Source organism: Pangasianodon hypophthalmus, chromosome 19, assembly GCF_027358585.1.
Source record: "Pangasianodon hypophthalmus isolate fPanHyp1 chromosome 19, fPanHyp1.pri, whole genome shotgun sequence".
NCBI classification, from domain to species: Eukaryota; Metazoa; Chordata; class Actinopteri; order Siluriformes; family Pangasiidae; genus Pangasianodon; species Pangasianodon hypophthalmus.
The window spans coordinates 6,897,600-6,910,166 of record NC_069728.1 but is presented as its reverse complement, the minus strand read 5'-3'; positions in this window follow the sequence as shown (position 1 = coordinate 6,910,166).

Here is a 12,567-nt window from a genome sequence, read left to right as displayed (position 1 = left end):
TTTCTCTCAGCCCTTACCCCCTACTAGAACATACATTTTTACCAATTGCACATCACTAGCCTAGCTGTTAATGTCTGTGAGCCTGAGGTCTGTCCTTAAAGTCCATAATTATTTTCAAAAGTCTAGTTATGTAGAAGTTTATAACTGGAAAGGCCAATTCACTATGGACACAATTCTGAAGCCTTTATTTGATGTGTGAGACGCACGTCACACGAAGCATCTACTCTTCCATTTTAAGCTTCAGATTGAGCTGCGTTAATTTCCTGATACATTTAAAGTGAGCTGTCGTCTGTGGTGTGGATTCAAATGGTGGTCTCACGGCTTACCTGATCCAGTGTGAGTCCAGTTTGAATTTGGGGTTACGCTCACACTCCACTAGCCTGGCCGTCTTACCCTTACAAAAAAAGAAAAAAAAATCTGTTACAACGTGAAAAAAAAAATTTCACATGCAAAGGGTCAGAAAATAGATGTGAAAATTTCACACAATATAATGTGAAATGTAAAAAGGCACAAGTGTCTGAAAAACACATGCCAAATTCACATTATTTTTTTTTTCTTCAGTTTTATTTGGTTTTATAAAAGGATGTCAGTACTTTGGTTTTTAAATTTCTTTCATAAGTTCAGTCATGTGGCTTAAGTAGCGTCTAAATCAATGCACAACACACACACTCATAAACACACAATTAGGTCTTATTTGTTCATAGCAGAAAAGGTCAGTGATGTTATTTTTAATAAGAACAAATTACTAACACCACAGGCAGAAAAAAACGTACTGCCTATCATTGGAGTACATCGTTTGTGTCTATGGCTATGTATATTAGTTGAACTCCAGTGGATTTTAGTGAATCTTTGTCAAAGATTTGAAATGTAAAGCCACAAATGAGTAACCTCTATTTGATTTCCCATTCACTCCACATTCCTGAAAGGGCAGTCCCAGCCACAGGCATTACTAATTAAAATCACTACTAATTTCTGCTAAAATTTGTCACTGAAAGATTCCCCTCATGAATCTCAGGTCATATGTCCAAACCTCTCTCCAAAGCCACTTCTTCCAAAGACTTACATGCCAATCCATTCAGCCAATCCATACAACAGTTGTGATTCCATTTAAACAAATGTCAGTCCACACTAACTTCATTAGACAAATCTGAAATGTGAGCCCATGTGTTCTGCCTTGCTTGTTTTATGCAACCTCTCTTTTTTAAATTGTGTGCATAAGTGAAGCATAAATTACATAGAGATGCATTCAAATTCCACACTTCCACATTCTCCATGCTGTGAACTTTATTTCAAATTATAATCTACAATGATGTTGAAGATGTGTAACCTGTAGTTGCCAAATAGCCAAATGTTTGTACGGTACACATGTGCACACATATTGAAACCTTCCAACAAAGTGCAAAATGATGTATGATGCAGTATTTGCAATAAATCTTTTCCTGGAACCTTCTTGCCAAATTCTCGCCAGGGCAGCAATTGTCTAATATATACTTGTCTACTGTTCCTAATGACTAGGAATGTTGGCGGTTATCTAGGAGTTCGTAGAACCACAGTTACATACAGTATGTAACTAGCATTCTATTTCACCACTTCCACCAGGTGCCATGAAAATCACCTGGATAACAAATGTCACAACACCGTGATGTGCTGACACAACTTAGTTTGGAGAAGGCCACTGCACACAAGTTACTGGGAGGGGTGATGTTATCCTTCTACAACCTGGAGAAAGTACACAGTGACACCTGGGTAGCACCAGTGCAGACTTGCTGGAGCAGTATACCTCTATAATGCCCGTGATGAGGAGATACTTCTCATAAAGGAGGGGCAGTGAGTCTGCCTATGGACCATGGTGATGACATCCAGCACAGGAACAGTATCACAGGGTGCATAGTGGACACTACAAGAAACACTCTGCCATAGGCTTGTGTGATGCTGATTTTTTTTTCCTACCCATGACTTATCATTTTAAAAATCATGATAAACATTTTTAATTGTCCAGACCCAATAGCCAAGGACAGGAAAACAAACATTTCCAGCATTTCAGGTTTAAGTGGAGTAGGGGAGGTCGCCACGTCAACTGATTGATTAAAAAAATTGGCTGACATGAACTTGGGCAGAAAACTTGGGTTCACCCACAAGGTCATACTAAGAGTCATCTCTCCACCAGCACATGAAAAGTGAGCTTATTAACAAAGTAGTAATAAACAGTTCTCCCACTCTTTATGCTGAAGTGGTCATTAACAAAAAGCCAGTTTTCAGACACCCATTTCAGATCAGCATTGTGCATAGGAGGGGTCTTGAGGGACTCCAGCATAAGGGGAAGATTGCACCCTGGGTTCTTAGAGAATTGTGGCAGATGGAAGCATTATGACTGTTTAAGAAAGGCTGTAATAAGTTTGACAGTCCTTAGAGATATGCCATCCATGATTTTACACTGCACTACCCCATACAGATGGGAACATGCTGCTGTCTCTCTGCAAAATAGCTTCCACCTAAGGGCATTCAAGGACCGTGTAATAATTGCATTTATGAGTGTTTCCTCAGTTCATAATTGGACAATGCAATGCTTTTGACTACTAGCAAAAGGAGCAGGCCATCACAAAGCAACAAGCATCTCTGTGGCCTAGGGGAGGCAGTACTCTTATGCCTCTGATCTCAGGCTCACCAATGTGGCCCAGTCTGTGGCTGTATAATTAACATACTTAACTGTATCTGATGTCTTATATACAGTGGATATAAAAAGTCTGCACACCCCTATTAAAATTGGAGGTTTCTATGATGTAAAAAAAAAATTTTAATCAAGATGAATCATGTCAGAAATGTTTCTACCTTTATTATGAAATTGTAACCTATAAATTAAAGAGAAAAACAATAAGAATCATTTCACAGAAAAATTAAAAATAACAAATGTACAATAATCTGGTTGCATAAGTGTGCACACCCCTAAACTAATACTTAGCTGAAGCACCTTTCAATTTTATCATGACATTCAATCTTTTTGGGTAAGAGTCAATCAGTTTGGCACATCTTGACCCACAGATTTTCGATTGGATTTAGATCTGTACTCTGGCTGGGCCATTCAAAAACCTTGATCTTGTTTTGGTGAAGCCATTCCTTTGTTGATTTGGAGGTGTGTTTCAGGTCATTGACATGCTGAAAGGTGAAATTCCTCTTCATCTTAAGTGTTTTTGCAGAAGCCTTAAGGTTTTGTGCCAAAATTGACTGGTATTTGGAGCTATTCATTATTCCCTCCACTCTAATTAAAGCCCCAGTTCCAGTTCCAGCTGAAGAAAAGCAGCCCCAAAGCATGATGTGTTCTTTTGGTGATGTGCTGTTTTTTGCGCCAAACATATCTTTTGGTATTACAGCCAGAAAGTTCAACTTTGGTGTCATCAGACCATAACACATTATTCTACATGGTTTTTGGAGATTGGATGCATTTTTTTTTTTTTTGCAAACTAGCCAGGCTTGGATGTTATTTTTGGTTACAAATAGGCTTCTGTCTTGCCACCCTACCCCATAGCCCAGACATATGAAGAATTCTGGAGATTGTTTTCACATGTAGGGAGCAAGCAGTACTTGCCAGACAATACTGCAATTCTTTTAATGTTGCTGTAGGCCTCTTGGCAGCATCCCAGACCTGTTTTATCATGGTCTTCTCATCACTTTTTGAGGTACGTCCTGTTCTTAGTAATATCACTGTCGTGCCATGTTTTCTCCACTTGTTGATTATTGTCTTTACAGTGTTCTATGGTGTATCTGATGCCTTGAAAATTTTTTGTAACCCTCTCCTGATTGATATTTTTCAACAGTGAGATCTTGTACCTGCTTTGCAAGCTCTTTGTGGCTTTTCCAGTTGGATGTTACCAGGAAAATCCTATAGGAACAGTTGTACTTTATTTGGGGTTAATCAGGCACTTTAATTGATGGCAGGTGTATGATTATTAGTATTTAACATGAGTTTGAATGTGACTGGTTGATTTTGAACACTGCCACATTCCCACTTATAAAAGGGTGTGCACACTTATGCAAGCTGGGTTGTTTCTGGTTGTTTGTCACTTGATTTTTATATGTTGCAATTTCACAGTAAAGGTGAAAAAGTTTCTGACATGGTCTAACTTAGCTTCATTTTTTACATCACAAAAACCTGCCATTTTAACAGGGGTGTGTAGACTTTTTATATCCACTGTATGCAGGGCTTAAAGAATAAATTATAGACCACTGCCTTTTTCTGATCTAAGATTTTTGTGGAATAGGAACCATCTGACCATAGGGTTTACTCTTTTTCAGTTGTGCCTGGGCTGGGCCCTGAGCTCTGGCAAGACCCTGAGCTCTGAAGCCTGGGGTGATGCAGAATTCAAATTTATACCCCAGTGGCTTAGTCATCAGAGTTCACTTTGTCTGATCCAGTTGGTACTCAACAACTGTTTTGACTGCAAATAATTCCATCAGCATCTGGAAATGTCAGCTCCAGGTATGCAGCCCAGGTCAACCTGCTCACAGTCCACTGTGTTAGCTAAAGCATGTTAAGCAAAGCTTGGGTGCAGTGCAATAGACAGCTTAACAAACCTTCTTCAGTGCTCTCCATATAATCCTTCCATTGAGGCACAGTGAAATTCCCTGTGGCTGGGGCTGTGCAGAACAGGTTGCTCTGAGCTGCTCATTAGCCTCCAGTCCAATCCAGGTCATCACTCTCTTGAGGATATCTGTCCCATACTGTTTGGAGCCTGCCAGCAACATGTGAGCTGGTAAATCGGATTCATTTCCAGAAACTTCTTAATCCGGAGCTGATTGCGGTTCAGCTGTCAGTTCACGGTCAACTGGGAAATGTCTCCCTGTTGCAGCTACTTTGATCCATTTTTTGGCTCAGATTAAAAATTGTTTCTCTGATATGTTCAATGCCAAGGTGGCAGAGAGTTCCAGAGAGCTTAGACATTGGTTACATGAGAGTGAATCCTGTAGCATGGCTTGTAATCACTCAGTATCGAAGCTGTGTGTATAGTGGAAACCAGCTAACTCTGTGGTTAACCATGAAGAGCATGTGTTGTTCTGGAAAAATGCACTGCACTAGAATCTAGTCAGAGTCCCACTAGACCATGAGGGATGTCAAAGCTGAATAAATCAAGAGCAAAAATTGCTCTGTAACTAATCACCACGCAGAAACAAAACTTTAAAACTTTCCAAACTTTTATGATATAAGGAAAAATTAGAAAAAAGGAAAAGAACTTGCCTCCAATCTTAGCCTGCTGCCACTGATCTAATTGATGTAGGTTAGTTATGACTGGTTTAGACAAGGGAGGCCCCACTCTGTGTTGATACCGGAAAAATGGAGGGCAAAATGTTCCTACCTGAATGCACATCTTAATGGAACCCACTAACTTTGCCGGCTTAGCAATGTGAGCATGGTATAATGAGGGAAACCCACTCAAGCATGTTAGAGGTGGATATTACAGGCCTGTGGTGCATCCAAAGGCAGGTGATGTAAGAAAAGGAGCTCAGCCTTTCCCTCAGCAAAGAACTGACTGTCATACAAATTAATAAAAACAATTCATAGTTAATTAAATAACATTGAGACACGGATGGGAGCCTATCTGCAACTTTGGAGCAGAGCAGAGGTTCCTTGTAGCTCCAACAGTAGTTACAACCTGTTACTCAGATAGCTCTAAAATATTCAAAAAGGCCCAACAAGGCGAAAAGAATAAAAGGACAGATAGCCGATGAAGATGGTATTTTATAGCTAAATACTAAGTCATGTGGTCAAAAGGTGACCTTGTGGTAAAGGTCTCGGTGTGCACTACAAGGTAGCAAGGTGTTGAAACACTGCCCCTGGTGGTGTTTAGGAGTGAAATAGAATTGTATTTTAACATTCATGCTTAAAAAAAGGTTCTTCAAAAGTTCTTTAGTGGCTAATGGTTCTAGCCCTCGGGGGTCTACTACGGCTGTATGTGGTTTCAGACAGAGCTTTGTCAGAGCTTTTTCACAGAAGAAAAGTTATACTGGTTAGCTGGACAATCAAGTCTGAAAGCCGCTTTAATGAAATTAAATGAGTCCCAGTGCATGTTTTACTTTTTTCCTTATTTATATTATGCAGAGTTTTCATGCAACACCACTGTTCAGCACATTTCAAAGAAAATACCAAAAAAATGTGCTTTTGATGATTCCTGCAATTTTAAATTTAAACAGAGCTTCATGTTGCGCTTTGCTGAGAGGCTCAACTGCTCTAAATATGAACAGTGTGCTTCAGAGAGGAGATGAAAGCTGTGTCTGGTCGTATTTTCCCGAGGCCTGCATGGAGAATGGAAGAGCTGTGCATGTTTCAGGACAGCAGGCTGCGTCACAAAGGTCAACTCCATCTCATTAGAAGAACAGCTTTGTGCTGTGGGGCAGTGGATGAACTTTAAAAATGCTGTTTTATTAATGAGCTACATACTGTCCCACTGGAGAGGCTTTTATCTTTAACCAAGCTGATTAGAGAAGAAGTGATGGGACTTGGGGAAGGGGGGCAAGGAAAGCATGCATACTACATGGACACACACACACACACACACACACACACTTGACATAAACTCTGCTACAGTACATGACTGAAATCTAAACTGAATACCTTGAATCATTTTCAAAACAAATTTTTACTTCTTGCTGTTTCATGAATTCCTTTAATGACTTGGAAAAAATATCTAAATAACCTGTTCATTTAATTCAAATTGTAATCCATAACAACTAATACATACTGTTAATTGTTGTCATCTCTTAAACTTTTTAACTCAAATAGTCTTTTAATGAAATCTAATCTATTTATTTATATTAGTTATTTATTTATACATTAGTGAAATATTAATACAAATAATAGATAAGAAATAGAATTTGACTAAATTATATTAGCTTTTAATAACTGAATAAATAAAATTAGTTCTCTTTTGGATTCTACAGTAACTCTAAGATTCTGGACAATACTGTATGTGTGTGTCAGAGTTTTTGTGCTTACACATTCAGGTTTCACTTATCTCACTCTTGGATTTTCAGTAAAACAACACTATCAAAAGTCATCAAAATCACCTTTTGGAAATAGGTTGGCTTGACCTCGTCATGTGAAAGTGTACATTTTTATATATCTTTTACTGCAATAACACCCTTCACTCCAGGGATTGTGAGAGTATCAAATTGAAACTTTTCATTGGGTTCTGTGTGTGTGTGTGATGGTAGCAGAATGAAGGTGGATCCAGGATTAAGCACAGATGGCTGCTGGGTCAGAGACGATGCAGTCCAGATGGTCAGGTGGGTAAAATATGAGCATGTACACACACACACACACACACACACACACACACACTTGATCAATATGAAAGGTCATGATTCCTCTGTTGCCTGCTAACATTTGGAAATTATCAATATAAAGCATTAAACAGTGTAATTGAATAAGCAGTAAGGTTCTTTGATGTTAGACCCTGCATTAGAATGGTCTTTCTTTTATATGGATTATTTTCTGATGAAATGTTTATATGCCTTCTTTTACACTCCAGTCTATCTCCTGTGAGAAAACCTGGTCTGGGTTTTGACTGGACCATTCTATCACATATTCAGATTCTTGGTTATGAAGCACTCCAGTGTACCTTTGGCAGTATGTTTAGAGTCATTGTCCTCATGGAATGTGAACCTATATCCAGGTCTCAAGTCTCATGCAGATTGGAACAGGTTTTCTTCTAGGAATGTCCTGAATTTGGGTCCGTCCACCTGCCATCAAACCAGACCAGTTTTCCTGACCCTGCTATGAAAAGGATTCTCACAATGGTCACAATGTGATGCTACCACCACCACACCTCAGTGTGGGTATGGTATGCTCAAGGTGATGAGCTGTGTTGGGTTTCCATCAAGCATGGCACTTTTTGCAGGTCTAAACAACAAGGACCATGAACAAGACCAAGACCATGATCTTGGTATTTAACTTTCATTATAGCCTGTGTTGTGTTCTAAAATGTGTCATCTGAAAATTCAAGTGTGTTAGCAGGATGAAGCTTGCCTGTTTGGATGTGTGCTCTCTTCTGCACAATGGCATAACAGGTGATGAGAGTCTTGCTGAGCATGTTCACTCACAAAATCATATCTGGGACATTATGACCTCTTCATTCAGACAAGAAATAACTGAAAATGCTTGGCAAGAAATGACAATATCTCTTAAATTACATAAAATTTCATATTTATTAATTAAAATATTTTTCTGTGTACTAATATTTTTCAATAACATAAAACATATTTTATAAAAAAAAAAAAGTTGCTTTAATGAGCTTTTGCTTTCAAGTACAAAAAATGTGCTTTTACTTTTTTCCCTTTTTTTCTTTTACATTTGCTTGTCGCATTTTGCCTTGTTTTGATTTAATAAGGTTTCTGTTCCTTTTGTTCACTAGAGATGAGATAAGTTTATTCATTATGTATCATTAGTAAAAGTGGCCAAGAACTGCCTATATTCACAGGAAGAGGAATTTTGACTGACATTTCAGCTTACAAGAAAATGTCTTCGAACTTGTCGTCGAGAAAACATGTTGCAGTAGGTTAAGCTGGTGGCTACGTTAATGCTAACCAGTAGCATTAACCATATTGCCAGGTTAACAGGCAGAGATTTTTTTTACAGACTAGACCTCTACCTTCTGCATTATTGTACCTTCATGCAATGTTCAGTTCTTGGCCTAAGTATTAAGTCCCTTTAATATTTTCCATATTTTGTAATGTTACACACCTGGAATTGTTGGCTGCAGGTCTTCCCATTCTTCTTGGCACAATTGCTCAAGCTCTGTCAGATTATATGGAGACCATTGGTGAACAGCAATTTTCTTGATGCAGATTCTCAATCAGATTGAGGTATGGGCCATTTTAACAAATTCAGGTTCTGTTTATGAACCACCTCTATGTACCTTTGGCAGTATGCTTAGGATCACTGTCCTCTTGGAAGGTGAACCTACATCCAGTTCTGTAGTCTCTTGCAGACTGGAACAGGGTTTCTTCCAGGATTGCCCTGTATTTGGATCCATCCATCTTGCCCTCAAACCAGACCAGTTTCGTAGTGCCTGCTAATGAAAAGCATCCTCACAACATGATGCTACCACCACCATGCCTCACTGTGAGGATGGTGTAGGTTTCCATCAAACATAACACTTTTTGCCAATGAAAAAAATAGTTTTGATCTCAACAGACCAGAGAACATTTTGCCACATGTTTACTCTGTCACCAACATGCCAACTGGGTAAAACAACAAGAACCATAAAAAAAGGAACTATGGCTTGGTAACATACAAAACTTTTGATGAAACGGTGACATACAGAGGATATAAGAAGAACCAAAAACAGAACAGCTGAAGACAGTTGATCAATTACAAGACAAAGGTGGAGACAGACTAAAACCAAAACAAAGGCACATGGTTTCATAAACGCAAGCACATGGAGAACTAAAAAAAAACACATGGCACACTTGAAATTTAATAGTTTAGAACTCATCACCAGTCCACTGCTTATTCTGAAATTTGACCTCGATTACATGTAAATCATAAACTTTATATAGTAAATTGTATTGTATTGTATTGTATTGTGTTGTATTGTATTGTATATGGTCTTTCCAATAATTAATTTACTCAACGTGAGTATTTGTACCTGTGTTATTTAGTGAAGTAGCAATACTTCTACTGGAGTTTTTGGCTACTTTACTCACTTTTGTTGGTTGTTATTAGCAGTTGGTTTAGAGACACTCTGATTTAACCTGTTTCTCACTTAAATTCCTACAGCTTGCTTGCAGAATTTTTATCCTCAAGTTTCATTCTTATAACTGTTTAATGCAATAACACTACCAAATGTCATAAACCAGTCACACTGGATTACGGGTTTTTGACTAAGACTGCATCCCAAAACGCATGCTGCACACTATGTAGTATGCTGGACACAGACACGAGTATTTGCACTTATTGGCGCTTACTCAGTATTAAAGAAGTATATATATATATATATATATATATATATATATATATATATATATATATATATATATATATATATATACACATGCACACATATGACCCTCACACCCCGGCTACGACAGATGCACTGATGGGTCAGCAGAGAAGATGGGTCAGCAGAGAAGATAACTAACTTTATTTCCTTTTGTCACTTATCCTTCCCCCTGACCTCTTGGCTGTGCCTTCCAAGTACCATGACATGGGAGAGGTTTTTAGCAAGGATTGGGCCCTTTCCTTACCACCTCACTGCCTGTATGACTGCACCATAGACCTGCTCCCTGGGGTTACCCTGCCATCCAGTTGGCTGTATAACCTGTCTCGCCCAGAAAGTGAGGCCATAGAGGAGTACATCAATGAATCCCTCGCTGCCGGCATTATCTGACCCTCGTCTTTCACCCATTTTCGTGGCCAAGAAAGACCACTCCCTCCATCCTTGCATTGATTACTGGGGCTTGAACAGCATCACTCTTAAAAATAAGTACCCCTGCCTCTCTTCAACTAGGCCTTCGAGCCACTTCATGGGGCCAACATATTTACCAAATTGGACCTGCAGAATGCCATCAGACAGGGGATGAGTGCAACATACCCTTTGGCCTCACCAATGTCCCAGCAGTGTTCCAGGCCCTGGTGAATGACATCCTCAGAGATTTCCTGAACCGCTTTTTCTTTGTGTACCTACATGACATCTTAATCTTTTCTCGCTCCTCCATGTCTGTCAAGTCCTGCAACGGCTGCTAGAGAATAGCCTGTTTGTGCAAGCGAAGAAGTGTGAGTTTCATACCTGCTCAGTAGGTTTCCTGGGGTACATAATTGAAAAAGGGTGGGTGAAGCCCGATCCCAAGAAGATCTGTGTTGTTGCTGACTGGCCCAGACCCACCACCCTGAAGCAGCTATAATGATTCGTTAACTTCTACCGCCACTTCTTTAGTGACTACAGCCAGGTAGTGGCACCCCTTGCCAGGCTCACCTCCACTTCCACTTCCTTTGTTGGACCCCTGAGGCAGATCACATCATCTCTGCCCCTGTATTAATTCACTCTAGACAGTTCATAGTGGAGGTAGATGCCTTGGACTTGGGAGTGGGCGCTGTCCTGTCCCAACTCACAGCCCCAGACCAGAAATTTCACCTGTGTGCTTTCTTCTCATGCTGTCTCTTTCTCACTGAGCACAACTATGACATAGGGAAACACGAGTTGCTGGCAGTCAAGTTGGCACTGGAAGAGTGGAGACACTGGCTCAAGGGGGCTGAACAACCTTTCATCATATGGACTGACCACAAGAACCTAGCCTACATCCAAACTGCCAAATGACTAAACTCTCGCCAGGCACGCTGGGCTCTGTTATTTGACTGGTACAATTTCACTATCACGTACTGCCCCAGGTGTAAGAATGTTAAACCAGATGCCCTTTCCTGTGAATTTGCCTCTGAGGAGGCCCCCCATGCCCTGATACCATCCTCCCTCCTTCTTGTGTGGTGGGGACAGTCATGTGGGAAATTGAGGCCATAGTCAAGGATGCTTAATGCACCCAACCAGACCCAGATAATGGGCCCCCAGGCCTTCTATCTGTTCCTGACACTGTGTATTCCCAGGTCCTCCAGTGGGGTCACTCCTCCCGATTTGCCTGTCACCCTGGTTCCAGTCATACCTTGTGTCTGCTGAGGAGACACTTCTGGTGGCTGACTTTGAATGCTGACACCCTCGCCTTCATCTCAGCCTGCTCATTGTGTGCCCACGGTAAAGCCTCACACCACCCACCTGCTGGCCTGCTTCATCCCGTGCCTGTTCCCAGCCGCCCCTGGTACCATATTGCCTTGGATTTCGTCACGGGACTTCCTCCCTCACTAGATGGCACCACCATATTCACCATCATTGACTGCTTGCAGGGCATTTGTGGCTCTCCCCAAACTCCCCACAGCCGTGAGACTGCAGATCTCCTGGTCAGCCATGTTTTCTGGCTGCATGGAATTCCCTAGGACGTCATCTCAGACCATGGACACCAGATCATATCACAGGAATGGAAGTCATTCTGTAATGCCCTCAGTGACACTGTAAGTCTGTCCTCAGGTTTTCACCCCCAGACCAATGGTCATGTGGAATGGGCCAATCAGGAGCTGGACGCAGCACTTCAATTTGTCACAGCTAGTAACCCTTCAACCTGGAGCTCCCAGCTACCCTGGAGTGAGTACGCCCACAACTCCCTGTCCAGCTCAGCCACCAGTATGTCCCCCTTCAAATGTTCTCTGAGTTATCAGCCTCATTTATTTCCTATCCAGGAGAACGACGTTGCAGTTCCCTCTGTGCAAGCCCACATCTGCCATTGCTGCAAGGTTTGGAGAGAGGCCTGTTCTGCCCTGCTCCACTCCACTGACCGCAACTGGCATCAAACTCCTGCAGCCAACAACCAGCCAGGTCAGAAAGTTTGACTCCACCTCCACCCAATCCACCTCCACCCACCCGGGTCATGGATGATCACCCTGCTTACACCATCAGGAGGCTGCGGGATGTGCACCATAGGGTACAGGGCCTGCAATGTTTGGCGGACTGGGAGAGATATGGACCGGAAGAGCGG